The sequence below is a fragment of the Pteropus medius genome, unplaced genomic scaffold (genome assembly GCF_902729225.1).
Source record: "Pteropus medius unplaced genomic scaffold, Ma_sr-lr_union100, whole genome shotgun sequence".
In the NCBI taxonomy this organism is placed as follows: domain Eukaryota; kingdom Metazoa; phylum Chordata; class Mammalia; order Chiroptera; family Pteropodidae; genus Pteropus; species Pteropus medius.
The window spans coordinates 18,233,956-18,260,663 of NW_024349797.1; the positions used below are offsets into that span (position 1 = coordinate 18,233,956).

Sequence of the window (26,708 nt, forward strand, 5' to 3'; positions counted from 1 at the left end):
CTCTCCGGTTCACGTCAGTGCCATCTGTTTCCGGTTTCAAGAACCTGCTGGTGGAACATCTGAAGGAAACACGGAGCTTCCCGCTGCCAGCGTGGGTCTCCTGTGCGTGCCACGTGCTCTTGGCCTGGGGGGGCCAGTGTCGTCCTCCCCAGCGTCCCAGCGTAGGCGCACAGCGGGGCCGGGGCAGGGGTGCAGCGGGGTAGAATCCGGCCTGGCGCACACCCCACACGTCTCACCAGCTGCGCGGGTCCTGCCCATCTCCCGGCAGCTCCCAGCACCCGTCTCCTTCTGAGGCCCAGCTGAGGGATTAGCAAACTCAGCTGGAGGACACAACTCCAGTTTTCTGCTCGAGGAAGAATCCTGAATCGTTTTTGCATCTTGAGTTTCCATTTTGTATTTTTTCCCCTGCCACGTTTCCCCCACCTCCCCTACTAGGCTTCAAATAAAAAATTTCAGAGAAGATTTCAGCTTGCAGGTGAAGGTTCATGGAAGCCTTCTGGCATTTTTGGTCAGGAAACCAGGGACTGTCTGAAAGCCCACTGTGAGGGTGACGTTTGTGCGAGTGCAGAGTAAGCCGGCTTCCTGAAACGCAGACACTTCCCTGCAGATGAACCCAGCTCTCCCGCTTCGTCCAGACACAGCAGCCCACTCATGCCCCTTATCACCTCGGGGAGCATTTTGATTGTTCTTCTTATCTGAAGTTTTTGCGGAAATCTCTCAGAGGTGGGAAGTGAGCAGACAGGGTTAGCATTCCAGGGCACCAGAAGCAATGTTTCGGAAACGGAACGAATTTTGCCCAGAGTATCATAGCTCAGACTTTGGCAGATTTGGGGGAATAGACCAGGCCTGAGCGGAGGAAACTAGACAGGTGAGCCGAGGAAGGCGGATGTCCCACTGTGGGTGGCACAGGCAGAGAGCCCAGAGGAGAAATCTAGGTGGGCAGCCCATGTCCCTAACCACTGCCCAGTTGGCCTCCTCGTTGTTTTAAAATGTACCCAGGATTCTGTTGTAATTGGATAGTGTAAGATGACAGACACAGAGACGACTGCCTCCGAAGAATAGTGTGTCACTTACGGTCCCCAAGAGGAAGGGCCCACGCCATGCCATGCTGGGCCACGCAGGGAGCACCAGGGCAGGCAGCAGGCGGGAGGCAGGAGTGGGGAAGAACGGGCCAGAGCCCTCAGTGGGGTTTTTGTGGGTTGGAACGGGCGAGGCATGGCAGGGAAATGGGTGTAGCATGGCTGGTGTGGATAATTTCGGCAGGCTCTGGACTCTATGGATGGTCCCTAGTTGTCCAGTACCTGGCCCCAGAGTGACTCAGGGCAGAGGGGATACTGACTTGGCGTGTGAGAGTTTGATAAGGGAGGTGGGGGGTGGTGTGGGCTCTGGACTCACACCCCTATCTGGGTCCCTGGTTAAAAAGGGATAGAGTTCTGCCACATGGTGTCACCAGGGGCTCTGGGTGCCACCAGCCCCCATGCGGACAGGCTCCACTTGTGGGAGCAGTGGCTCTCAGCCTGCTGAGGACCCTCCCTGGCCCAGGGGCTCCAGCCCCCTCCCAGGCCAGGCCTAGACACCTGTGATGTCAGCGAGGAGGGGATTCCGGGCGTGGGGCTGTGCTCACAAAGGGGAGGGAATGGCAGTTCATCCCACCCCAGGGTAATTTGGGGCGCCTGAAGCCTCAGGCCCTGGGGAGGAGGCTGGGGAAGGCTCTGCAGCCTCTGAACAGTGAGGTGGCCCTCAGTGGCCCTCAGAGGCCACTGTATCACTGGTCTGAGGCATAAACTTTGCAGAAACATAGGTGGAATAACCTCACAACTAGAACTGCAGTTTTCCAAAGAAGGGTGATTCCACCCAGCCTAGGGCCACCCTGGCAGGTTTGGGAGTGACAGGGGCCGGGCGGAGGGATATGAGTTCAGCATTAAAAAGTCACCAGTTTCCAGCCAAAGGTCACAACAGGGCACTGCTGTGGCTGGGGCTGGGGGAGATCCGGGGCCTCCCCTTGTTCCCCTGGGAAGGTCTAGAGGCGTGGTCTTCAAATTGGGCTACACGTGCCCCTAGGTCACGAGAAGACTTGCCAAAAGGGCACCCAGGAAGACTGAGTTTAAGGAAATAACTTCCCATGTTCTCGGCTTCCAGTTGACTCTTTCCCAAAACCGAGTTACCAGCCAACTAGCTCTGCAGCCCAGGAGGCGGGAGGCTCTCACCCTCTCTCCCCCAGCCTTCTGCCGGCTCACAGGGAGAGGGCAGACTCTGCACCCCTCTGACTGGTGAATTGCCTTGGGTGTAAAAACCTGAGCGCCAATCAAAGGGACAGTTAGAAGTACCTGTGTCTAATTGCCCTTTTGTTAGAGGGTTTCTATTCTTCCGACTAAATTGAAGAAGGGTCAAACTGTCCTGACAGAGCATTAAAAGTCATTTTTGAGAGGAGAGAACTATGCGACTTTTGGTACATTACTTCGAAGACTTTCGCAGAATTGAGTGACATCTGAAGCAAAACTCCCTCCATTCCCATCCACTTATTTATGTGAGAAAAGCTTCTCAGAACTTACACCTAGAAAAACGAAAAATACAACTAGAATTGATGCGGGCCCCGATGGCTTCCTGCGATCATTAATATGCATCCACAGATACGAGAGCTAATGAAGGGGGAGAGCCCTATACGTCCATTAGGAGATGCACTTCCAATAACATTGTACTTTCTAATTTAATAATTAGCATAATTTGTGATACAGTCTGTTAATTAATCAACTGTGAACTAGTAGTAATCATAATAACTCAATTCAGAAGACTTTAACACTGAGAGCCTATGATCAGAGGGAATCGCGGTTGTCTGCATTTCCGTTTGCATCCATATTTTCATGGCAATCAAACGATATAGTTCTTACGTTGAGATAAAATTTGGGGGAGGAAAGTGGAGTTGGAAACATGAGTTTAAAGAGAAAAAGAAACAATATAAAATATGTAACTTTTAAAAACGAATCGTTTATGTATTTAAATAAATGTTGGATCATGGGTATTAAAAACACAGACTATGTCTCCGCAAAATATGCCTTTTATATTTATGTAAGAATTCTTTTGAGCTGAAGGCAATTAAGAAGCAGCCAGGCAGGAAAAGCTCTCCCCTCACTCCCTTCCCGCCCTAAGGCAGGCTATAAATTTTCCTTTTCTGGAGACACCTCCAGACTCTTATCAGCCCAGAGACAGCACCTGGGGAATCCGCAAACAAACCTCCTCCATTAGCGTTCCCCTGTGTGTTTACCTTCCCACCGGCTGCAGCCCTTGCAAGCTGTAAACTCATTTTCTTTTGTCCTGTCATTTCTCTACAAATGTATCATTCTTTGTCGAAGGTGGTATATAAGTCCAAGTTTTAGTCACCCCTTTGAGTTACTCATTCTGATTTCTCCCTTGTACATATAAGCTGTACATGTAAATAAACTTGTTTGAAAAAAAAATAAACTTCTTTGTTTTTCTCTTGTTAATCTGCCTTTTGTTATACAGCCCCCAGCCCCAGCCAAGAACCTGGAAGGTAGAAGTGGGGGAGGAGAGGGTTTTTTCCTCCCTACATAGTATCAAATTGCTATGGCATTAGATCCCACAGATACCTTTGGGATATTAAATATCAGTAGTGATGATATTTTGGATATTACAGACTCTGCAACTAGCTCGTGATGAGTTTCAGGTGTCAATCTAAGTATTTACAAAGGAATGATTTTCAAAATTACCTTCAAGCGCCTACCAGCAAGGACAAGCACAGCCCTGAGGCTGCAGTTCTCCATTATGACTAGACCTCAGAATCACTTGGGAAGTCCCCTTCCTGGACTGGGTGTTTGAGAGTTGGCTTTTACTGGCACGTGAGGGGCGATTATTAAATTTTTACAAGTTTTGCAGGATATTATTAAACTATATTCTTATATAAACTATATAAGCCCCTAATTAATTAAATTATATGTAAAATAATGGTGGGGAAGACTTAAACGTCATCCTTTCCTAATTATTTGGCTATTGCATGTGCTGTTGAGGTCATTTAGGTCTCCTTGATGCAGGACAGGGCGAATCCCCCTGGCGGAGGTTCAAATCCTAAACAGAGAGAAGGCTCTCAACTGAACACAGGAGGAAATTCAAGCACAAGCCAGAATTTTGCAAAAGCAATGTTTATTAGAGAAGGGGCATGGACAGAGCGTGGTCTCCTCTCAGAGACAAAGAGAGAACTGAATCTAGAGGGACAGAGAGAGAAGACGGAGAGAGAAAGACGATGAGAAAAAGACAGACAGACAAAGACAGACAAGACCAAGACCCCGAGTGTTCGGGGAATTCAGTTTCTATGTTATTCTTGGTTTCTATAAATTGCAATTTAAAGACTTCGTTTACCTATTTTCCTTTGATGGTATGGGTATGCCGTGTGAAAGTTTAGCGTGCCTAGCGTGAAAGGCATGGTTATGTCGCGAGAAAGCATGCTAGCAATCCCCAGGCTTTGATTTATAGGTTCCCCTAAGGAATACATGGTTGGGTTTATTTTGAGTAGGGTACGACTTACTGACTCTGTTTTCCTGTTTTCCGTTAGTGGTGTGGGTAAGTGGTTTGTAAGTGATCCCAGCAGGAATCTTCCTTTGTTCTGTGGTTTCCCGTGGTCTGGCAGCAGCATGCTGCAGGCTCTGAATACAGCTTGATTTAAGATTTAGTTCTCATGCCTCCTCCCTACATGATACTGTATCAGTACGGTGGAAATTCTGTATATCGAGGGGCTACAGCACACCTCCTCTCAGTTCTGTGTTCGGTGACGTCACATGAAGAGTTTGAAATTGGCCACAGGAAAGTTTACACCATAGGAACCAGCAAATGCTATACATCAAGGCTTGATCTGTTATTTTGTTAAATGCCTACACTTAGGAAATCGATGGAGAAAATGTTAATAATGCAGATAAAACGTCAAAGAGGGCCATGATTATATTGCAGATTGTACAAAAAAAAAAGAGAGAGAGAAAATATTCTTTTAGGATTCAAAAACCGTTGCCCAGTCCGGCGAAGGAGTCGTTCGTGTCATTGACAAATGAGTGACACCCTGACACATCTCTTTATTTCATTTTCGTCTTACTCATTAACATAAATGAGAATATCAAGCATCGTTCATGGCAGAACTACATTCCTTTGTCATTCACAACCGTAGGTTGACTAAGGTTTGGCAAAAGCTTTCTGTAAGAATCGATTGTCGTTACGGAATTTACAAGAAAGAGTATGGCATATTTTTAACTCTTCGTAGGTTGTATCTTATACAACCTTTACATCAGTGAAATTTATAATACACTTATGTATGTGTATAATTATGCATACTTTTCTTGAGAGCTGATTGTTCAACACTTACCAGGACACTGCTGCCTAAGCCCCATTCCTGGGCGTTATTGATCAGCCTGGACATGGGTATTTTTAGAGTCCAGCAGCTGAGACCCATATGCAGAGGGGCTGAGAACCCTTACCCCACAGGGAGGCGATGAAGGAGAGGGGGAAGCTCCTGGCACCTGACCTGACATGAGCCTCTCGCCTCCAACAGGTGCAGCTCCGGGTCCAATCACTTTGGGGTGAGAGGGGACAGCAAGCAGGCTTTAGGGAGAGCCCCCACCTGTTAGAGAAGACTGGCCTGTGGCCAGTGCCGTGTCCGTTGTGTCTGTGGGTAGAATTCTTCTCAGTGACACAGCAATCATAAGATCTTCCCCCTGGACTGGGAGCTTCTTAAAGGCCAGGATTGAGACTTATTTACCCCTAGAAGGGCTGGCATGTGGTTGATGCTTACTGAACATCTAGTAAATAAGTTAATAAATTGTGTTAAGCTTTGGTTATTTCAAACACTTAACAATAATATTTTGGATAAATAAATTATGGAACATTCAATGAAATACTCTGCAACCATTAAAAACGATGTGGAGGAAACTATTTAATGACATAAGAAAGTGCTCATGATATGTTGTCATTGCAAGGAGAAAGCTACAAAAGAGCATATAAATTATGAACGATTTTTTTCTATAGAAAACACAATATTCCGTAGCTTGTCAGGGTATCAATCAACTCCTGGCCTGTGTCCCACTCATTTTGCAGAAACAAATGCTTGATGACCATTTGTTTGGATTTTTACTGAAAGTTCGTCCTCCCAAGGAAGAACTTGTTTAGTTCATGATTATTTTCATAGCCCTGGTGCAGACTAGAAAGGGGGTGTGTTACGAAGGGATTTGGAGCAATGTTTGCCACTGGGGAGTAAAAACGTCCTCCCCAAAGATAAATCCATGCCCTGTGGTCCACTCAGTTAGGACGTCTTGCCAATTTAGTCATTTAAACGTGACATCCACATGGTGGATGAACATGAAAAAATGTGATTCTAATACAGAATGAGTTAGGACTCATTTGCGATTAATCTTTTAAAATTTTAATCTATAGAGTTTTTAACTGCAATTTTTAAAATTGACGTTAAATAGGTCACCCATGGCCAGAAGGTTGAGAGGCACCGTGATGATTATCCAGCGGCTGGGAAGACAGAGGGGAACGATAAAAACAGCACCTTGAAAGTCATGTAAAGGAAGTGAAATTCCTCCTGGACGTCTCCAGAAACCAGTGGCTGGGACTGGAAAGGGAAGACGGCTATTTAATATGCTTAGCAACACTTTGGAACTCGAATACACTTTACCAAATAAATCATTCACCATTGTTCCAAGCCTGCGGCTACCCTGGACACTGCAAAACAAACACTTCTGTGTGGATGTGCCAAGAATGGGAAAACACAGGCCAGCCAGTTCCCTAGGGACCTACGCATGGATGGGTGGTATATGAGACTGGCCTCAGCCCCTCCCTCGGTCCCTTCTCTATTCGGGTCACCCAGTGCATGGATGGGGGAGGTGTTAACAAGCAGGACAGAGCCACTTCCAAAACAGGGTTAAAAACTCGCAGGCCACGCCCCCCCTGCATCCTGTAATGCACAACTACAGGAACTCGACAAAGGCTAAGCTCCAGTGAGAACGCAAAGGTGCTGGTACCAGTGAGTCTGGCCTCACGTGTCCTTGGGCGTGCAACGGCTCAAGCAAACACGTTAGATAAATCAGAAAAAGATGTGTTCTGATAGAATGTTTACCCTTCTAGTGACTCCAGAAATTGCGGGCCCTGTGTAATGTTGAGATATGTATTTTCATGTTTCAGTTTTAGGGTCTGGGAGCGCCACCGTAATTCAAGACAGAATTAACTAAGTAATCATGATCAATGTCACCCATCATCATCATAGCCACCTACATCAACTGAAGGCCTGCAATGTGCTAGTATTTCAGTACTTTGCATGTGTCCCCTCATTTAATTCTCATTCCAATGTATAAGGCAATTCCTATTATTAACTCTACAGATAAGAAAACAGAGGCTTGGAAAGGTTAAGTGGCTTGCTCAACATCTTAAAGCCCACTTAGCAGACCCAGGATACAAACTCGAGTCTGTCTCTAGAGCTATTGATTTCCATCATTTTATATTAAAATAGGATATGAGCAAACTCTCATAGGGCAGTGATGGGGAGGAGGAGGAAGCAAATCTGAAAAGGAAGTCAAGGAAGGCTTTATGGAGGAGGAGGCATTGAAGCATGGTTTTGAACGGTGAGCTCCATTCCAAAAGGTGAAGAAGAGGGAAAAATGATATCCTGCACTAAAGGAACTGCCTGAGCAAGTACCTGAGGGCTGGAGCCTGGAGGCCCTAAAGAATAACCCAAAGGTTTGGCAATGCCAGTATAAATTTACTTAATTTAACTGTAGATGGCTGCTTAATTACGGGTCTTCAAAGAGGCCCGTCCTGTAGAGACTTACTTGTTATGCAACTTGTATCACTTATCCAAACATAATCTCAAATTCCTGTTCAGAAATTGGAGATTGGCCCATGTTCTACGTGATATTCTGGTGTTATATTGCTTCCCATTCACTGCCTATTTCAATTGGAGAAACAGCCAGAAACCAAATGTTGATCCATCAGGGGCATGTTTCATGCCTGCTGAAAATTGCCAGATAGTAAGTGAACCCTGAAGGTGCTGTTCAAATGAAGCACTTTCAAAGTGCCAGCACAATCGAAGTTCTTGGAATCCCTGGGTTGCGGCTTGTCATGCTTGAAAGAGGGCCGAGAGAGTAAGCCCTGCTCTCTGACACTCCCCGTGCCCTGCCACGTGCTCATTCATGGGCAGTGAGACTCCTCGTGGACACTCTGATCATGCTGCTTGGTGAAAGTTGAGGCTGGGAAAGCAGGCAGGGCTGGATCCAGGAGGCCTGGAGAGCTGTGCTGTGGAGTTTGTTCTCACCCTAAACATGATGGGCCTGTGTTTGAAGAGAAGGGTGCCATGATTTAAAGCACGTTTGGGGGAAGGAAACATGGCTTTAATCTAAAAAAGCCTTAATATCCTTCCCTCCACAACTGACAAAACAACTTGACATAGTTTGGCAAGATATAGATAATTTGAAAAACGCTATCAATTATTATACTTGAAAACTGCACAATCTCTATTTCAAGTGCACATTATATGTTTATCAAAATGGATCTGATGCTCGGTTGTAAACTAAGTCTCGGTAAATTTGCAAAGATTTAAGTCATGATGAATGGAAGTAAATGAAATTAAATGATAATTCAATGATAATTCAATGATAAAGTATATCTAGAGAATCAACAAATGTTTGGAATTAAACCATAAACTTATAAATATTCCATGGATTAAAGAAGAAATCTCAAAAGAAATTAGAAAATATTTAAAACAGGAAGTAAGTTTCTGCAATACAGTTAATACAACACTTTGGAAAAAATTTACAGCTTCAGGTGCTTATATTAGGAAAAAAATGGTCTAAAATCAATATTCTAAGCTTCTACAGTAAGAAATTAGAAAAAAGAACAAAGTAAAATTAAACTAAACAGAAGGAAGAAAGTAATAAAGATAAAAGCAGAAACTAATAAAATAGAAACGAATATATAATAGAGAAAATGAACAAATCCAAAAGTTGGTCCTTCGAAAAGATAAAAGAAAAAATAATAAACGACCAGCTAAACTGATCAAGAAAAAAAAAGAGTGAGTATAAACTGTTAATCTAAGGAATGAAAGAAGAGTTATTCTCTACATATAACCAGCCAGCATAATCTTAAAACCAAAACCTGACAATGACATTGCACAAAAAGAAACTGCAGATAAATATTCCTTATGATTAGAAACAAAAATCTTAAATCCAGTACTATATTAGAAAGATAATGCATCATGACTAGATAGGGTTTATTGCAGGAATGCAAGGTTGGCTTAACCTTTGAAAATCAAACAATATAAATTGTTATATTAACATGACAAAAAAGGGAAAACAAACAATAATTTTTATAGAGATAAAAAATTGATAAAGTTTGACATCTAAAGTCTTGGAAAAGTAAGGATAGAAGGAAATATATTTATGAAAAAACTACACCATTATAACTAAATGGTGGAATATTTAATGCTTTTCTCTTAAGACTAAGAGCAAGGTGAGCATACATACGCTCAGCTCCTTTATTAAATATCATACTGGAGGTTCTAGCCATATAATAGGCAAATAAAGAAAATCAAACGCATAAAGATAGGAAAAGAAATAAAACTCTTACAGATAACATGATTGTTTACACAGAAAATGTTAAGAAAAATACAAAACAATTACTAGAATTAATGAGTGAATTTTTCAAGGTCACAAAATACAAGGTTAACATATAAAAATTAATCATATTTTTATATATTAGCAGCAAATTATTCAAAATTTACATTGGAAAAAACAAGGGCATTTACAACAATATTTTAAAAGTTAAATACTCAGGAGTAAATTTTTTAAAAAAGGCATATAAGACCTATATACTGAAAATTCAAAAACATTTCTGAAATGAAGATTTAAATAAACAGAGAACTCTACTCTGTTCATGGATTTGAAGACTCATTGTGTTATAGACAGCAATTCTCTTTAAACATATATGGATTTAATGAATCCCAATCAAATCAATTACTTGCAGGATTTTTTTTTTCAAAATGGAAAACTCAAAAACCTAGAATATCCAAAGTAATCTTGAAAAGAAAGAACAATGGAAGACTTATACTTTCTAACTTCAGACATCAGGACTTAACCATAAAGCTACATTTATCCAGAGAATATGGTACTGACATAAAGGTCAACAAATAGTTCAATGAAACAGAATAAAGAGCCCAGCAATAAATCCACACTTACATAGGTTTTTTTTTTTTTTGTAAGGTGCCAAAGCACTCCAATGGAGAAAGAGAAATCTTTTCAACAAATTGCAAAACAAGCGGATAATGACTGAGAGAAAAAAATAAACCTAGATCCCTACTTCACATCATTGAGCAAAATTAATTTAAGATGAATCATATGCCTAAACATAAAGATTAAAATAAAATTCTAAAAGTAAACATAGAAAAATATCTTCATGACTTGAGGTAGGTAGAATTTTCCTACACAAGGCACAATACACATAAAAACAAAAAGCATAAAAAAATGGACAAATTAGACTTGACTTAAAGTCTTCTGCTCACCAAAAGATATTGTTTTTTAAAACATATATAATCAAGCCAAAGACTGGGAGGAAATATTTACAAAACATATATCTGAAGAAGGGCTTGTATCCAGGATATATTTTTAAGCTCCAATACTTCAATAGCAAAAAGACAAACAACACAATAAAAAATGGGAAACAGATTTAAACAGACATTTCCAAAAAAAAAAAAAAAAAAGAAGAAGAAGAAGATATACAAATGTATTAATAAGCACACATGACAAAAGTACTAAACATTATTAGTCATAAAGAAAATACAAATTAAAACCACGATGAGATACCGCTTCATACCACCAGCTTATAGTTTAAAAATCTAATAATGCCGAATGTTGGTGAACATGTGGAGCAACTAGAACTCTCATATGCTTATACAGTATACACTTGCACTTTATACACTCACACGATATAACTACCACTGTATACTATTATTTACACGGTTTCTTATAAAGTTTAACATATACTTACCATACGACCAGGAAGTCTGCTCTTAGATATTTACCCAGGAAAACAATGAAACGATATGTCCACAAAAATTCTTGTTTAAGAATGTTTACGATAGCTCTATTTAAAATATTCCCGCACTGGAAACAACCCAAATACCTATCAGCAAGTGAGTGAATAAATAAACCGTAGTATGCTCTTACATTGGAATGCTGCTCAGCAACAGAAAACAATACCAATAAACACGACAATGTGTGTAACTCTGAGACACTATACTGAACAAAAAAAAAGCCCCACGCAAGAGGCTCCATATGATTCTTTTTACATGACACTTGTAATGTAACAAGCCAAACCATCGTATTTCATAGTGATATAACCCAGAACAGTGGTTGCCTTTGAGAAGTGGTGGTTGACTAGAGGGGAAGGGAACTTTTTGTGGAAATGGACGTATTTATTTTCTTGATCGAGAGTTGATTCCGTGGATTTCTACATTTGTCAAAACCCGTCAGATTGGGCATTTAAGATCTGTACACTTCACTATCTATAAACTTTACCTCGATTTAAAAATAATTGCATCTATAATGTGCCTAAACAATATAAAAATGAAAGCAAAATTTGTATATAGAATAAAATAACTGAATGGTAAAAATAGGTGGGAAAAAATAAACATAAGAAGGACAGAATTTCTCCCAGGTAGGTGAGCCCATGCCAGAGGGCATGGCTCGGGGAATGGAAAGGAAGCTAGTTCCATTCACCCCCTTGACTAGACACCCTTGGGCAGAGCACCACCTCTGTGGTTATGTGAAGCACGCCCAGTAAGAGGAAGGACAAGGATGCAAAATCATAACACTAAACGCCGTCCCTAAGCTGGTTAGAGTAGTAATGGGAGTGTGGAAACCAGGTTGTTTTAGGGCTGTGCCATAAAACACAGTCGTGACCCTATCCCTTCCAAACAAATGGCCTCATATGGGAAGGATGAGCTAGGGGAGGAATGAGGGCTGGAGTTCTAGGTCATTGGCTCTTATCATGTCCTTGGGGGAATTTGGCATTGAAGTCCCAAAACCATCCTTTTGGGCCAGCATCCCAGGTGACCCTAATGCAGACATGACAAGAATTAGACTTGCAGGTCCCCAGCTTACCCTCCCCAGTTCCGATATTCTGTGATTTCACCCTCTGCTAAGTGTGAACGAGCATCTTTGCAAGGGGTTCGAGGGTCGATGAGAATGCAGTGCTGGCTGTGGGCCTAATGTGCATTTAGAGAGACTCCCAGAGACCAATCATCTGTCCAGGGTAATGGTAACAGAGGCATAATTACATGAGCATCGGGAAGGCAGCTGTAAAACCCTAATCGCTCTTGGGACTTGGGCTTCCTGGATTGTAGCTGGCACTGGCCCCTTTTGTGGGGAAGATAGCTAAGAGCTACATGACGGGTTCATTAGCTGGAAAACCTCCCACCCACAGCCATCGCTTGTAGAAGGCACGGAACCTAGAAACCAGGAAAGCCGCTCCCCGCAGCACACCACAGCTGGATTCCCGAGTAGACAGTAGCTGCTATGTGCAGAAACAGACCAATTACGGGTCGTACTAGCAGAGAGAGTAGCTGCCTCAAGGAAATCAGGAGTCTGTTGGGAAAAATAACCTCTGCTCCTGTTTATTGAAATGTTTGCTGTTCCACAAACAACTTCAGTGCTGAGTTCATCATCCAGTCTCCTGGGATCATATGGAGTCTTGAAAATAATTGCATTTTGAAATATGGAGTCGCTGTGAAATTGTTTGAAGTCTCAACCTGAACAGTGACATGAATAGTGGTGCTGAGAATGGAGCAGCTGGTCACTCTTCGGGAGCCGGGTCGTAGGTGATGGGCACAAAGGTTGATTGTCTGGTTGGAGAAGAACTGGCTGCTGCTGGGGTTTGATAGGGGACTTGACTGAAGAAGAGCTGGGTTTGCATCTCTGCAAATACAAAGCGAAGCCAAGAATGAAGGTGGACAGAGTCAGGAGGGCTCAAGGAGACTGGTGGACATGGGGTCGACTCCCCAAGATCCATTCCACCGCAGTGGTGAATCTATCGATCGATGCGCAGAGCTCCCCTGGTGACTATGTCTTCAAGGGGTGGACATACGTCCTAAGTTAGGCTCATCAGACTGAAGGAAAAGATTTATAAGGTTGGGAAAGCAGTGTCTCTGTCACCTCCTGGTGGGTGTGAATAAGGAGACCTTATTGCCCCAATCGACACTGGCCGTCATCTTGCAGTCATGAGATGGACCAGCTTCAGCGTGACCAGCTGAGTAGAGAGACTAGGAAGAAACTTGGGTCCCTGACCAGAGCATCAAACATTGATCGGACTCTGCGCAAAGGCCTCGTGCCTCTGGACTGTGAGTTAAGTAAGACATAAATTTCCTCATTGTTTAAAACTCTGTGCATCAGATGCCCTTATCAGCTGGCCAAAGCCTACTGACTGGTAGAGCATCCCATAGAAGCGGCCGCACACAGAAACGTGGACGGAAGCTTGACAGAGAGTAACGAGTGAAGCAGATCAGGTGCGTAGGGACCTACAACGCTTGTGATTCTCAAACTTTCACAAAACATCCGTTGAAGTGGCATTTCTTCTACAAAGACAGACTTGATTTGCATATTAAGGATTAGAAATATTCTTCAGTGCCACCAAGAAAAATATTCTCTCCTGCGTTTTATGAAACCCAAAGCCCTCTCAGTCCGCCCCCCATTTCCCACTTTTGAAAAAAAGTATAGGTATGAGAAGTACCTCGCTCTTCTTGTTAAGAAAGACAATCAGCATAGGTGCCATGGTGAATGGCTGCGGCCACATGGCCTCCACACAGTGGAGACAATAGAGACATAGAGACTGGGGTAAAAGGGAGGCCTGCTAAGCCCCCTAAAGGGCTTCGGCAGGGCAGCCGGTGACATGCAGGAATGTGGGCTCAGGGTCACGTAATCTTCCGACTCATCAAAGGAAGCTATAAAATAGAATTTGTATAGGAATTCTTCATGGAAAAAAAAAAAAAGGAAGCGGATCGACATTGTATGGGCCAAACAAAATCCATGTGTGGCTATTTATTCCTGGCCGAGGCCTGGAATACCCCAAGCTGTATAGAGTAGGCCCTGGGTCTCCAAATAAACAACCAACTATGTACAACGTTGTGTCATCACAGTGTTATTTATAACACTGAAAATGTGGAAACAATTTTAATTTCTAACAACAGTGACCAGTAAACTAGGGGAAATCTACCCGGTGGGAGATGATGCAACTGTTTAAAGAAGATGTTTACAACAAGTAACTCGAGAGAAATGCTTATGATATAATGTTAAATGGGAAAAAAGAGTCTACAGAGTTGTGTACATAACCGATCACAGCTCTGGCAAAGAGTACAACATAAAACGATGCATTAGACATTAACTCTAAAAGCAAACGAACCAAACATTAGTAGGCGTAGTCTCTGGGTAGAGGGAGTATTACTCATCCTTCTTCCCCTTATACTTTTCTGAACTTTGCAAATCGTCTATAATGGTATAATCATAAAAAAATAAACTTCGTTGTCAGGTTTGTAAATCACGAGGGAGATGACTTCACCAACCCCTGTCTTCCTCAACATCAACCTCAGCAGGTCAAGTTCGGTTGGGTTCATGTCTACACGCATGCCCAGAGCAGCTATTTGATGCGGCACTCTGGGCCAGGCCTGGAGGGTGGGCTGAATTAGAGCCAGTCCCTGCAGCAAAGGAGCCCAGGATCAGCTGGTGCAAACCAGACAGCTCTACAACAATGCAGCGAGAAGATTTCTGTCACAGAGCGCCGCAGGAGCCCTTCAGATGAGGGAAGTGTCACTGGAGGAGAGGATGTCCTAATTGACTCGTAAGGGCTCACTCGTAAGAGCTCTGGCTGCAAAAAGGTGGGAATGGGGCTCTAGGAGATTCTCAACAGTGCAGAGCTGGAGGCAGAAAACAACATGGCAGCTGCGTGAGAGCCGGTTCATCTGGGGGATGCCTCGTGGGCTGGCCTCACGCTTCTCTGACTGTCTGTCCCAGCTACTTTTAGGGGCGGGTCAGGTTGTATGATCCTCTCTCGCTAGGATGGGGGTCAGTGATCCCCTTGAGGCCTGAGTCCCCTTTGGGACACACAGGTTTAAGGATAGATGCTCCAGGGTTGGTGGGTTCAGCAGCATCGCTGCATCCAAGGAGCGGACTTAAAAGCAAGGAGCGTTTGTTCCCGATACCCTGAGTGTTCAGTAAGATGGACACCACAGGCGCTGTTTTAGGAGAACCTGGTTCTGAGAGACCATAAGACCACCAGTGTAGTTGTCTCAGTCATTGTCACACCCTTTGTCACAGCCAGATGGGAAGGAGAGAAGGAAGAAAATAAACATTTTTGAGCACTCGCCATGGGCCTGGCACTTAGCTAACTACTTTCAGATATACTACTTGGCCTAATCCTAACAACTCAGTGAGGCAGGTATAATTGTCTTTGCCTCAAAGCTGCAAAACCGGGCTCAGAGAGGACAGGTAGCTTGCTCGAAGTCACACCAGGCGACCCAGCTCACAAGGGTGGGGATGGAATGCCACACTCCGCCCCCCCCGGCCCACACACACCACTCTTCATCGCCTCGAGCACAGCGACCGTATTTACAGGCCGTTGAGGCTGCACTGAGCTTTCTTTGCACTCAGTAGGTGCTCCATGATTCAGTGCCATCTAGACCCCTCTTCCAGGTATTTTGGCACCAGAACTGGTGGGAACATCACCTCCCTTCCTGGACTTTCAAACCATTTCCACTCTTAATGACTCCTCCGGGGCCCCGTCTTCTGGGGACAGAAAGGATGTGTTGACTTGCAAGGATTTCCTGGCAGATCGATGCCAGCCCTGCCACCCCTAGGATGCCATCTCTCAGGCTCGGCACAAGATTCCAGAACTCTCTATCTCTAGAAATCTTCTCTACTTTCCAATGGTTTAGAGGCAGCTTCATGTGTTAGCAAAGCAACATTCTGCCCTTTTAAGGGACGTGTGATGCGGTAGTGATACAGGGAAACACCTGCAGGCTGCGGCCAGGTACAACCAGAAGCCCGAGGGCCACGTGGCAGGAGGCCTTTACAGGGCCCGTGACGCTGGGAAAATCGTGGCATCACTGGGCCCCAAGAACTAGGGATGAACTGGGACTCGAGGGAGAGGAAGTCACCTCTGGCACTTGTTAAACACGCAGAGTCCCCAGCCCTCTCCACAACGCACTTTCTAGGTGATTCTCATAAAAGATGCTTTGTATAGAACCCTGCTCTGTCTCCAAGCTGTGCCCTGGGCTCCGGACTGGCTGGAGGCCTCCGCTCTTATTTGCCTTGGGCATCTGCGGCTAGACGTGGTCCACCCTCCACCTCAGCCAAGCCCCTCCCTGGGCTTCCCCACGTCGGTCTTAGTGCCTCTCTTTCCTGCATTAACCACACCTAGTCCATCGGCTCTCACTCTCAGTGTATCTAGAATCTACCACCTCCCTTATTTCCCTGCCACCCACCCTGGTTTAAATCACCAAGACTAAAGCAATAACCTCATCCTTGGCCCCTCAGATTCCGCTCTTGCCCCTTAACACCCATTTTTCATACTTCAGCCACATGGATCCTCTTGGAGTCTCCAGCAGATCGAGTGACCCCCCTGTGTAGGCCCACTGCTCCCGCCACCTGGTGATTTCTCACGGGTGCTGATAAGATTTCAGTGGCTGGGTGATGCCAGGGCCTTCGTTTCTGTCATGTTCCTGGCCTTTTCCTCATGGTCACAAAAAGGCTGCCTCGTCCAGGCAGGCGATACTTGGGATCTGTGCTCTCCAGCTGCCAGTGATCTCAGTCCCCTGAGAAGTGCCACAGGGGTTTGTGATTTACATGCATCCAGAGAGTGGCGGGAACACCCTTCTAGCTCCTTGAGGAGGCTGATGGCCTAACGTGTGCCAGCCATGTTGCCAGGCACTTGACATTAGCAGCATTCTGGGCCTGGCCCCGTGTCCCCATCTCCGGGTCATTCAGTCAACACCAGCCTCGGTTCCGCTGCAAAGGGACTTTGCAGAGGTTGGCGGCAGCGGAGGCTGGCCCCATCGGGTGAGCCCTTTAAAAGCAAAGTTTTCTCCAGCTGGAGGCAGAAGAGAAATCAAAAGCACAAGAAGGAGTCCATGCACATCGTTCTCTTTGGAGATGCAAGGGAGCTCGTGCCAAGGGACATGGTGGCCTCTGGAAGCTGAGAGTGGCCCCTGGCTCACAGCCAGCAAGGAAAGGGGGTCTGGGTCCTACATCTGCCAGGACCTGGGTCCAGCCAACAAGGAGAATGAGTGTGGAAGCCGGTTCTTCCCCACAGGCTCCGGGTAGAACCCAGCCTGGTCGATAACATCAAACACTAAAGCAGAGAGACCAGCCGGCCGGCCTGACCTAAGACCCGTGGAACTGTGAGATGGCAAACAGGTTCTCAGGCGCTGAATTCGGGGTAATTTCTTACGCAGCAAGGAAAACTAATGCACTCATTTAATCCTTAGCCCTTAATCTACCGCCCCTCTGGGTGGACGATCTCATCTCCTGTGACTTCGAGAAGTTCCCAGCATGCCAGGGTCTGCCAGGGGCCCCAGACTTCAGCCCACGCTCTCTGCCTCCCAGCCTTTGGGGTGTTTGCTGTGGGCCGGCCCAGGCCCGGGCAGTACGGACTTGGAAGTGAGCCCCAAAAAACTTTGTCCCTGACGAGCCCCTGGCTTTGTGCAGGACTACCAATGAGGCGGGAATAAGGAAGGAAGGAATTGGCCGAAGACAATCACAGCTCTCACCGTGTGGTCCCTGAGCCAACACCCTGGGGTTCAGACCAGAAAGGCCAGGCTCCTGATCTCCGGTGTGTCCTCCCGCTTTTCAGGGAGCAATGTGGGTCCTTTCGTCCCTTAAGAAACAAGGAAGGAATGAACACCAGCGGCCGTGTTGCTTATTCCAGCTCTTCCAATCTCCCCACCGTCCTTGTGGGAAAAGCAGAAAGGACACTCTTCTGCTTCTGAGGCTGGGGGGGACAGCGGAAAGGGGAGATGACAGTGCCAGCCATCTGCTTCCTCTCCGCTCCCTATCAAAGCCTTCTGCCTGTCCCCAGCCCCAGCCCAGATGCCAAGACTATTAGGAGGCAGGCAGGGGTGTGTACCATGGGCTGGGAACAGACCGATTCCTTTCTCTGCCTGCGAGGACTCAAGGGCCGGCCCCTAGGAGGACAGGAGCCTGTATTGTTTCCAAGCTTCTTCACGACCCTGTTGTGAGTGGCTGCCTGTCATAAGGAAGCCAGGAGGAAGTGAAAACCCAAAACGCAGGCCTTCTCAAGAAACACCGCAGGCCACACCACAGTTCCTTTACGCCACATCGTGTCACTCCAGAAGTGCTCGAGACCGCAGACAAATCTCTTTGCATCCTGGATTGCCTGGCAGGGCCACAAGGATCCGTGAGCGTGAACTTGAGACAAATGCACTTGTAATCAATGATAGGGAGGGAATGAGACAAGGAAACGCTGCTCTGTCACTTCCCTTCGAGGCCGGCACCAAGTGAGGACACAATGCCCGCCCAACCCTCCACCCAGAAAAGGAGGGGGCACGCTGGTTAACACAGCCAAGGGCTGGGACAAGGGGAGCCTGATTTGAGCTCCACATGGGAATGCAGGATTCCCAGAGTCGGGGAGCTGCTTCCACAAGTGTCTCACTGCTGAGGGGGATGGTCCTGCTCTGTCAATGGCGCCATTGTCCCGAGCATGGGGGTTTGGATGGGTAAATGTAGGCTGCAGGGAAGTGGGGTGACGAGTTGTGGAAGACAGAATCCTACACACACCAGACAGTGGCAAGCTGGGGCTTGGGGACCAGCTGCCAGAGACAGCTGCCCACGTAACGGTGGCCAAAGTGCTTACATGAATTGACTTCAGTGGAATTCAGTGGAATCAAGGGCTTGGGGTCAGAGGCATCTATGGGAACTTAAATCCCCAAGAAATATTGGAAAGGGGTTGAATTTCCCCAGGGCAAAAACTGGGGGCTCCACCCGATCTTATCTAGATGGGTGGAGTAAGAGAAATTATTGATCCGCACATGCCTGCCCTCTGCAACAACGCCTGGCGAGAGCCCCCATGAGCGCCCACTCAACTGTTACACCTGCACGGCCGCACTGTGGCACGCGGCACCCAGGACCGTCACCACCTTCGACTTCCTCTCTCCAGACTCTGGGATCCTCGAGATCAGGGATGAATTTTCTTGTCTCAGAACCCCGAGAGTTTAGCTCAAGCTTCAGTAAAGGTTGATGGTGGACGGAAGGGAACGGCGCAGACATTTCTGGAGTCCGACATTGTGCCCGGTTACGAGGGTACGAGTCAGGTAAGACCTGCAACCTGTTTCCCAGGTCTTAACGAAGTGGGCATCCTGGGGAGGCGAGGTCCCCATCTTTGGAGGTACCGAAGCAGAGGCAGAGAGCTTGGCAGAGAATGGGAGGGCCCTCAAGCTCTGATGGATGGTGGCCCTGATGGCTCCCAGCGACCTTCTGGCCCTGGAATCCCCTGCCTTCCTGTGACCCTGGTCATGCAAGTTATCGGCACCCAGAATTTTGCTGCCGACGTTCTTCCAGTTTCCAACAAGCAGCCCATGAGTGGAGCGGGTAAACGAGAGCTGAGTCACCCTCTGGAATGCCCGCGTAAAAGTCATCTCCCTCCTTGACAACCATTATAAACACATTACCGGTCAGCTCTGTTTACTTGCTCCTTGGAGTTTACGTCGCTGCACGAAATGCAATATCAAAGATGAGCCTGCAAACATCTGCCACCCACATTTAGTCATCTCTGTGTCTAGTCTGCGTGTCATTCACATTTGCCGTGCTTGTGCTGGATGAGAAGAGGGGGTGAGGGGGCAGCAGCCCCTGTGCCCCATGGCCAGCTCACCCCTCAGGGCCTCAGCGGCCCCACCAGTGGCTCAGAGGCACCCTCATCCCACAGGAAGCCGAGGGGCCTGTTGGCTGGGACGGACGGGCCACAATCCTCAGTGCGCTTCTTGTGCTGGCTTCTCTAATCTCTACTCTAAATCCTCCAGCAAGGCTGGTGTCCTCCGAAAACGAACGCAGACGTTACTGGAAACCCAAAGCACATATCAGATGCTCTGCATAATGGACCTGTTGTTTCCAGTCTTCTCTATACATTAAGCTTTCCAATCTCATTTCACAGATGGGAACCAGAGGCGGAACAGGATAAGAGGTTTTCCCAGAGCCCCACCCAGCCACGGGCTAGCCTGGCTCTGAGCGACAGGCTCTTCTCCTGCACGCTGACTCTTTTAAACCTGTTCCCAGTCTTATCTAATAGCATCCATCTCCACCTGGTTCTTCAAGTTTCCAAAGTCATTTCTCACATTACCTTCATCCCATCTGTATCTCTTAAGATTGGCTTGAGCTATCATGTGTCATAAACCCAACCACAGTGGCTTAACCAAAGAGACATCTGTTTGCATTCATGTAACGTAAAACCTAGAGGTGGAAGGTCTGGACTGGTGCACCTGCTTGAGGAAGTCACCCAGAACTCAGATTCCTTGTAGCCTCCTGCTCCACCATCCTTACCACGAAGCGCTCATCCTCATGGTCGTAAGAAGGCTGCTCTACCTCCGAGCATCGCAACTGCATTCCAAGCAAGCAAAAGGGAAAGACACAAGGCAAAGGTTCATGTCACCTGAGTTTGTTCCTTTTTATGTGGGAAACAATAGCTTTGCCTGGTGGACTTCTGTGTACATCGCACTGGCACAAATGGGTTACTCAGCTAAGTGCCTTGCACATTTCCCCATGAGAGACACCTGGGAGGGGGAGCAGCCAATAGCACATTGCTGCCCTGAACAAAACTGAGTTTCTGTGGGTAAGAAAGAGGAGAGTGGGTATTGCATAAGCAGTCAGCTGCCTGTCACGCAGTGCCACTTCGCACCAGCCCCTCCTCTGCCAGGATTTCTGCTCCAGTTCGGATCCACAGTGGCAGCCTCCTGTGACTGCTCTCTGCCAGGCTCACCTCCACTCCTGTCCACGCTCCACGCTGCCACCAGCAATCTTTGTAAAGGATACACTGTGTCGCCTCCCTGCTCTCAAAGCTCCAATTCCTCGCCATGGCTTATAAAAGGGAGTCCTGATTCTTTAAGATGGCGGCCCCTTTACAACCGAGCCCCAACTGCGTCTTCCCTTATCTCCTAAAACCCCTTTAAGTCTCAGCTCAAATGCCACCTTTCCTGTCACCGTTGGCCGAGCACCCCAATCACAATCGCTTTCTTCTTCCTCCTCGACGTGCGTCTCAGATGTCATTCCATGTGGTTTGGCTCAGAGTCCAGTTGGCCGTTGCAGTCTCTTCAGTGGCTTGTGGCTGCCCAGCACACATTTCTCCGTTTCCAGTAAAAGCCTCTTGGGGATCCACCCCTTCTACATCCGGGTCCATGGGTTCCTGTTCTAGGACCTAATACGAGCCTTCGTTAAGGACCTCCTGAAGCCAGCCATACCCCTAGATTCTTCAGCTACGTTAGACTCTAAAATTCCTTCTCACTTGAATCTATTTCTATTGAATTTTTTTCAATAGAAATACAACTTATTTATTAAGAAATCCACTAACGAAGCAGGTGGAGTGTTGAATTTTCAGAGAGTGTTGCGTGTCCCTCCCTGTGAGTTTAAACGCTTTAACGGGCAGGGTCTCAAGTGTACTCCACTTTGTCCCCCCGCCTGGCACAAGGCTCCCTTCCTGTGGGGAGTGAACTGAGAGGCTGGTGACGTGTGGGGTGCCCACCCTGCTTCATCCCAGAGCCTCGGGCCCCTGCCTGGTCCCTGCCACCTCAGTGCTGCTGAACCGCAGTAGTCACGCGTGTCCACAGCGTGTCCCCGACCCCTGGCATTTGCTAGTGGCGTTACGCTCAAAGATACGCATGAAATGCCGTCTCCCTGCCAGCCACTCCCGTTCCGAGCCCCGCTCTGCTCCAGCTAGCAGTGCCTAGCACACTGTGGACGTTTCGCGAATGGTAGTTGTTTTTATTGCTGTATCCTTCAGGCAAGCAGGCAGGTAGAGCACCTGCCACACATCTAGTAGATAGCTACTGTCTTATCTCTGCCACAATGTGTGTGTAACTTTGACCGACCCTACCTTCGAACATGGCAAGCAAGCAGTCCGAATAGATCTGAATTGTTGCTAGAAGCTCATATCTGTGCCTCGCCCTAGCCCCTTGCTTCCCAATGCGAGCGTGACTCACCCATCTGTTATTATCACGGCAGCCAGAGGGATCTGTTGACAGGTTAAGTCAGATCTGTCACTTCTCGGCTGTGAGCCCTCCAGGGACTCCCTCCTGTCCCACCTAGAATACAAGACAAAGCAGATCACTCCACCGGTGACACGGCCCTCCGGACCTCTCAGCTCCTTGCCCGCCCCCTCACCCCTCGCTCTCCCCGGCACTGTGAGCCGACTCTACGGGCTTCCTCAGTTTTCAGCATGCCCCCTCCCGTGCTCGGCCTTCACACCGGCTCTTCCTTCTGCAAAGCTGTCCCCCCGGAGACCTGCGTGGCTTGTTTTCTCCCCTCCTTTGGGGTCCTCCTCCAGTGTCCCCTCATCTAAAATGGCGCTTGACCTACCCTGGTCCAGGACTCCCTGTGCCCCCCAGCCCTATCCTATTTCCCAGCCTGGCATCGGGATACTTGACAGAGGGCGTGTCCATCTGCTCACTGACCTAGCGCCGCGTCTGCACCCGGAAGGTGGTCCCCTCGTGGCAAACGCTTCGTTCACAGCTGGATCACCAGGCCAACAACCACATGTACCATTTTCAGGGATGCAGAACACAGAGGATGTGGCTTTTGCCCTCTAGAAAAGGACCCAAAGCCAAAGGGTCAGGTTGGCAAAGCCTCTCTGTGACCTCTTCCCATTTCACCTCTAAGAAAGGACAGACGGGGAAGCAGTGACACTTAACGGGCACCTTGTATGTGTCAAGCAGAGCACCCTGAGTTGACCTTAAACACGAGGACTATACAAAAGAGTCACGTGGCTCTTGTGACCACAGTTCAAATAGCCAACCCTCTACCCTCCATCTCGTTTGTCCGGACGCCCGTGCCCTGCAAGTGCCTTAAGCCTGCAGCTTTGTCAGCCTGTTGGGCACCGCTAGTGGGATCTGCCCATTGCTCAGATGGAAAAACCAGGGCTCAGAAAGGTTCCAAAGCTTGCTCAGTGATGCCGTTCGGGCCCCTCCGACCCTGGAGCTCCCCAGCCCCCGCCACTCTCCATCCAATCCCAGAGGGACTGTCTCCTGCGATGTCCCCATCACCCTCTAGACTCTGCTCCTCAGAGACCCCTGCCCAGGGCTGGTGGCCTGGCCCGCAAAGCCTGGACTCTAACTTCAGGTATGGCGGCCACGCCCATGAGGCGAGTCTGCTGATTCCAGGCCCGACTCTTAAACCAGCCACTCCAATTTCGTTTACTCTTAGCTGCAGACACACTGTGGACATCTGTCAGTGTCAAGTTTGTTGAGTCTATTTGCTGCACCCGATGAGAAGCAGATCATCTGGCCTGTGCCTCCCAATTGCTAATGCTCCTCCCCTGGTATGTTGCTGGGTGGTGTCCTAAACTTAAAGCTGGGTGAGCGTTTCCCGAGGATATTAGCATCCTAGGGCCTCAGGAGACAGGATTTTACAGAAGGTGCTCTCTCCGGCTCCAAGTGGCTGCCCTCATTTCTCTGGCCCTGAGGGAAATCATCATGGCAGAGCCGAGGCCCCTCTGGCAGGCCCCCGCGCTTCGTCAGCCTCTGCATCCCTGTCCTTTCCTGCCCCGTGCCAACCCTGGGACAAGCTCCGTGAGCTCTGCCCCCACACGCCCGTCCCGCCCAGGCCACGGTCTGCGCACACGTTGGGCAGCTCCGTGACTAATCCTCCAACTCTTACTCGCTCCACTGGTCCCCATGGGCTGGTCGTCACCTCTAAGCACCTGGCGGTCAGACCTGTCGGGTGAGGAACACTTCTTGAACACCTACTGTGTGCAGGTACGTCCTGCACACTGGGGCTACAGCTACGGGCTCGCTGGATGGGACGGTGCCCTCGTGGAGCTCGCGTGCTCGTGGGCACATAGTCCACGTGCACGCTCACACGGAGGTCAGGCAACGTCAGGAGCTGAGGGGGTCTGTAAAGAAGACAAAATGGGGGTTCCTGGACAGAGTGACCAGGTGGCCGGGGCTGGGGGAGGGTCAGAAAAGGCTCCCTGAGGAGGTGGCCTCTGAATTCTGAGTGATGAGAAGGCGCCTACACCAGATCTCAGGAAGGACATTCCAACTGAAAATGACGGAGAGACCACTTTATGGCTTATCTTCCTCCTGCCCCATCCCACACGCATCGCTCCCCTTTTCCTGGGAGCCCCCGCCAGTGAGTCACTTAAACAAGAATCCAGTCTCTTTGCCAAGAACCACGAGGGACACACACGGCGGTGGAGAAAGAGCCCGTGAATCAAGCCCTAAGGTTGTCGGTGAATAAGGGGGCGATGGGGAGGGCAGGAAGTGACAGCCACGAGGAGGAGGAAGGGTCAGGAAGACGGGCTACATGCTTCGAAGGAACTGGGGGCTTCGAAGAGGAAGCCGACGGTTTGGCAGTGGAATGACGTTGCCGCTCCCAGATCCCGAGCTTGTGACAAAAAACGCCACCCCTCGAAGGACTGCGGGGAAGCAGTGATCTCAACAGGTGGCCAGGTTTGGGTTAGAACAAGGTGAAATTAGACTTTCTCCTAATTAGGATAAACCTTGACTTCCGGAGGGCCCCTCTGGTCCTGAACTCGGAGCTTAAACCCACGGATCCGCAGGGCGCCTGGCACAGCGGCGAAGGGGAAGAGCAAATTTCTCAGCCATTTCTCCAGATACATGAAAAACTAACTGAAAAATTCACACACACAAACTTGGGGATGAGCCAGGCTCCCCTGCCCTGCAAAGATTTGGAGAAATTTCACCCAAAGTCTCAATGTATGGTCTGCTCTTCTGGAGGGTCCCACCCCTCCACACCAACCCCTACCCCAAAATGATCGTCATGACTTCTCAGCTGCTCTCTTCAGCTCCGTGCTCCATAAGCAGGTGAGCCGACGTGACACTGGCCTCAGCATTCTGGACCGGAAGCCCAGGATCGCTTCCGTTGTGACATCTTGGGAGTCCCACGATTTAAGCCGCGGAGGGAAGGGTCGCACTGTGGGTCCCTCGCCCTCTGCCCAGGTTCCAGCTCTCCGCTGCTCCCACCTCGCCACTTCCTCTCAACACACCAGACTAACCAGCCTCACCCTCTGGATGTTTCTCCCTCCCGCAGCCCCCTGGGAGCTCAGCCGCTGTCCCAAGCTGGCTTGCCCCCGAGCTTCTTTCCAAGATGTACAACGCTCCCGTTGAAAAGAATTCAAGGCACGGTTTTTCTCCCTCTGCACCAACAGTGTGGTGCGCTGGTCCGGGACACAGGCTCTGGAGCCACACCCAGTAAGAGGCCGAAACTTTCCGAGCCTCAGTTTCCTTATCTAGACGATGGGGACGATCAGAGAGTAGCTAACGTTTTCCAGCACTTTCCTTGTGCCTGGCACTAGGCGAAGTACCTGACGATCATCATCTTATTTAATCCCAACATGAGTCTCGTGAACGAGGAACCACCTCGCTTTGCAAAGGATGAAACTAAGCTTTAGTGATTTTAAGTAACTTGCCCACAACTTGGAACTTTTAGCTGGCAGAATTCCATGGAAGGTCTTTTGCGCTTCGAAGACCTTGCTCTTACACTCCCTGTGCTGATACAGTCAGGAGTCCCGGGTGCTGCCGCTGGCTCCACCACTAATCTGACCTTCCGCCGCCTCCCCCCCAGCGCCTCGGTTTCCCCATCTGTAAAATGGAAGGTCCCTCTGGCTATATTACTGCCGAATCTTTGAAAATGACAACCATGGACTCAGAAGAGTTAACGCGGTGGCTAAATTCAAAATTCCCTTCTTTCCAGGATCTGTCTCAAGTTTCCAAAATAGCTTCGAAGATAAAAAGTATAGAATGGCTTAAATTTGATTTGAAGGTAGGGATTCGGAGGCGGTGAGTAAGAACAGCCTCGGCAGTTCTTCTTGGGAGGTCCCTAAGAGATCTCAAACCATTGTTTAATTTTTTTCAAGTGTTTTATCCCTAATGGGCTTCCTCCATGGGATCATAGCACTAGAACTCAAGTCAGAGACCACCTGGCCTTCCCAGAGGGGAGGGGGAGGGCACGGGGTCCTTCCGTACCAGGCGTCTTCACGTACGTGAGCATCCTGCTTTCACGGAGGGCAAACTGAGGCTGAGAGGGCCAGAGCAGAGCCAGGAGCCTGAGCAGACCTTCAAGTCCAGGGTGTTTCTCCCGCCGGACCCCCGAGGGGTGAAGGACAGCCAGGACCCCAGGCTGAGGCTATGCTGGGGCCCAGACGCCGCTCTCCTGGTCCCGGTCAGTGCTTGGCTGTCCTCGCCTGTTATTCCGGGATTTCTCAGACGACACTGGGGACTGAGGGGTGCTGCTCCGTGACTGGGGCCTGGGCCCCAGCTGGCTTCAACCCGAGCAGCTTCGCTTCTACCAAACACGTTTCCATTGCTTACAAAGTTTACAGGGCTGGAAACGCAGCTGCTCTTTCCCATTTGCTTTTCTCTTGCTTCTGAATTGGTTTGGCGCTGATGAGGAGCACAGAGAAGGGGGTCATGAAGGCGGCTCTGCATCTGGGGCGGG

At 48.2% G+C, this 26,708-nt stretch overlaps 1 long non-coding RNA gene across 1 annotated transcript; it reads right to left on the reverse strand.

Annotated features, from left to right (window-relative positions):
- Positions 1–12,635: 12,635 nt before the first annotated feature.
- On the reverse strand, positions 12,636–22,842 carry LOC120619668 (uncharacterized). The gene is made up of 4 exons (XR_005657591.1): positions 22,706–22,842; positions 22,235–22,336; positions 17,801–17,907; positions 12,636–12,959 (listed from the first exon to the last, which is right to left on the reverse strand). It is a non-coding gene; the product is annotated as an uncharacterized LOC120619668 (long non-coding RNA).
- Positions 22,843–26,708: the final 3,866 nt, after the last annotated feature.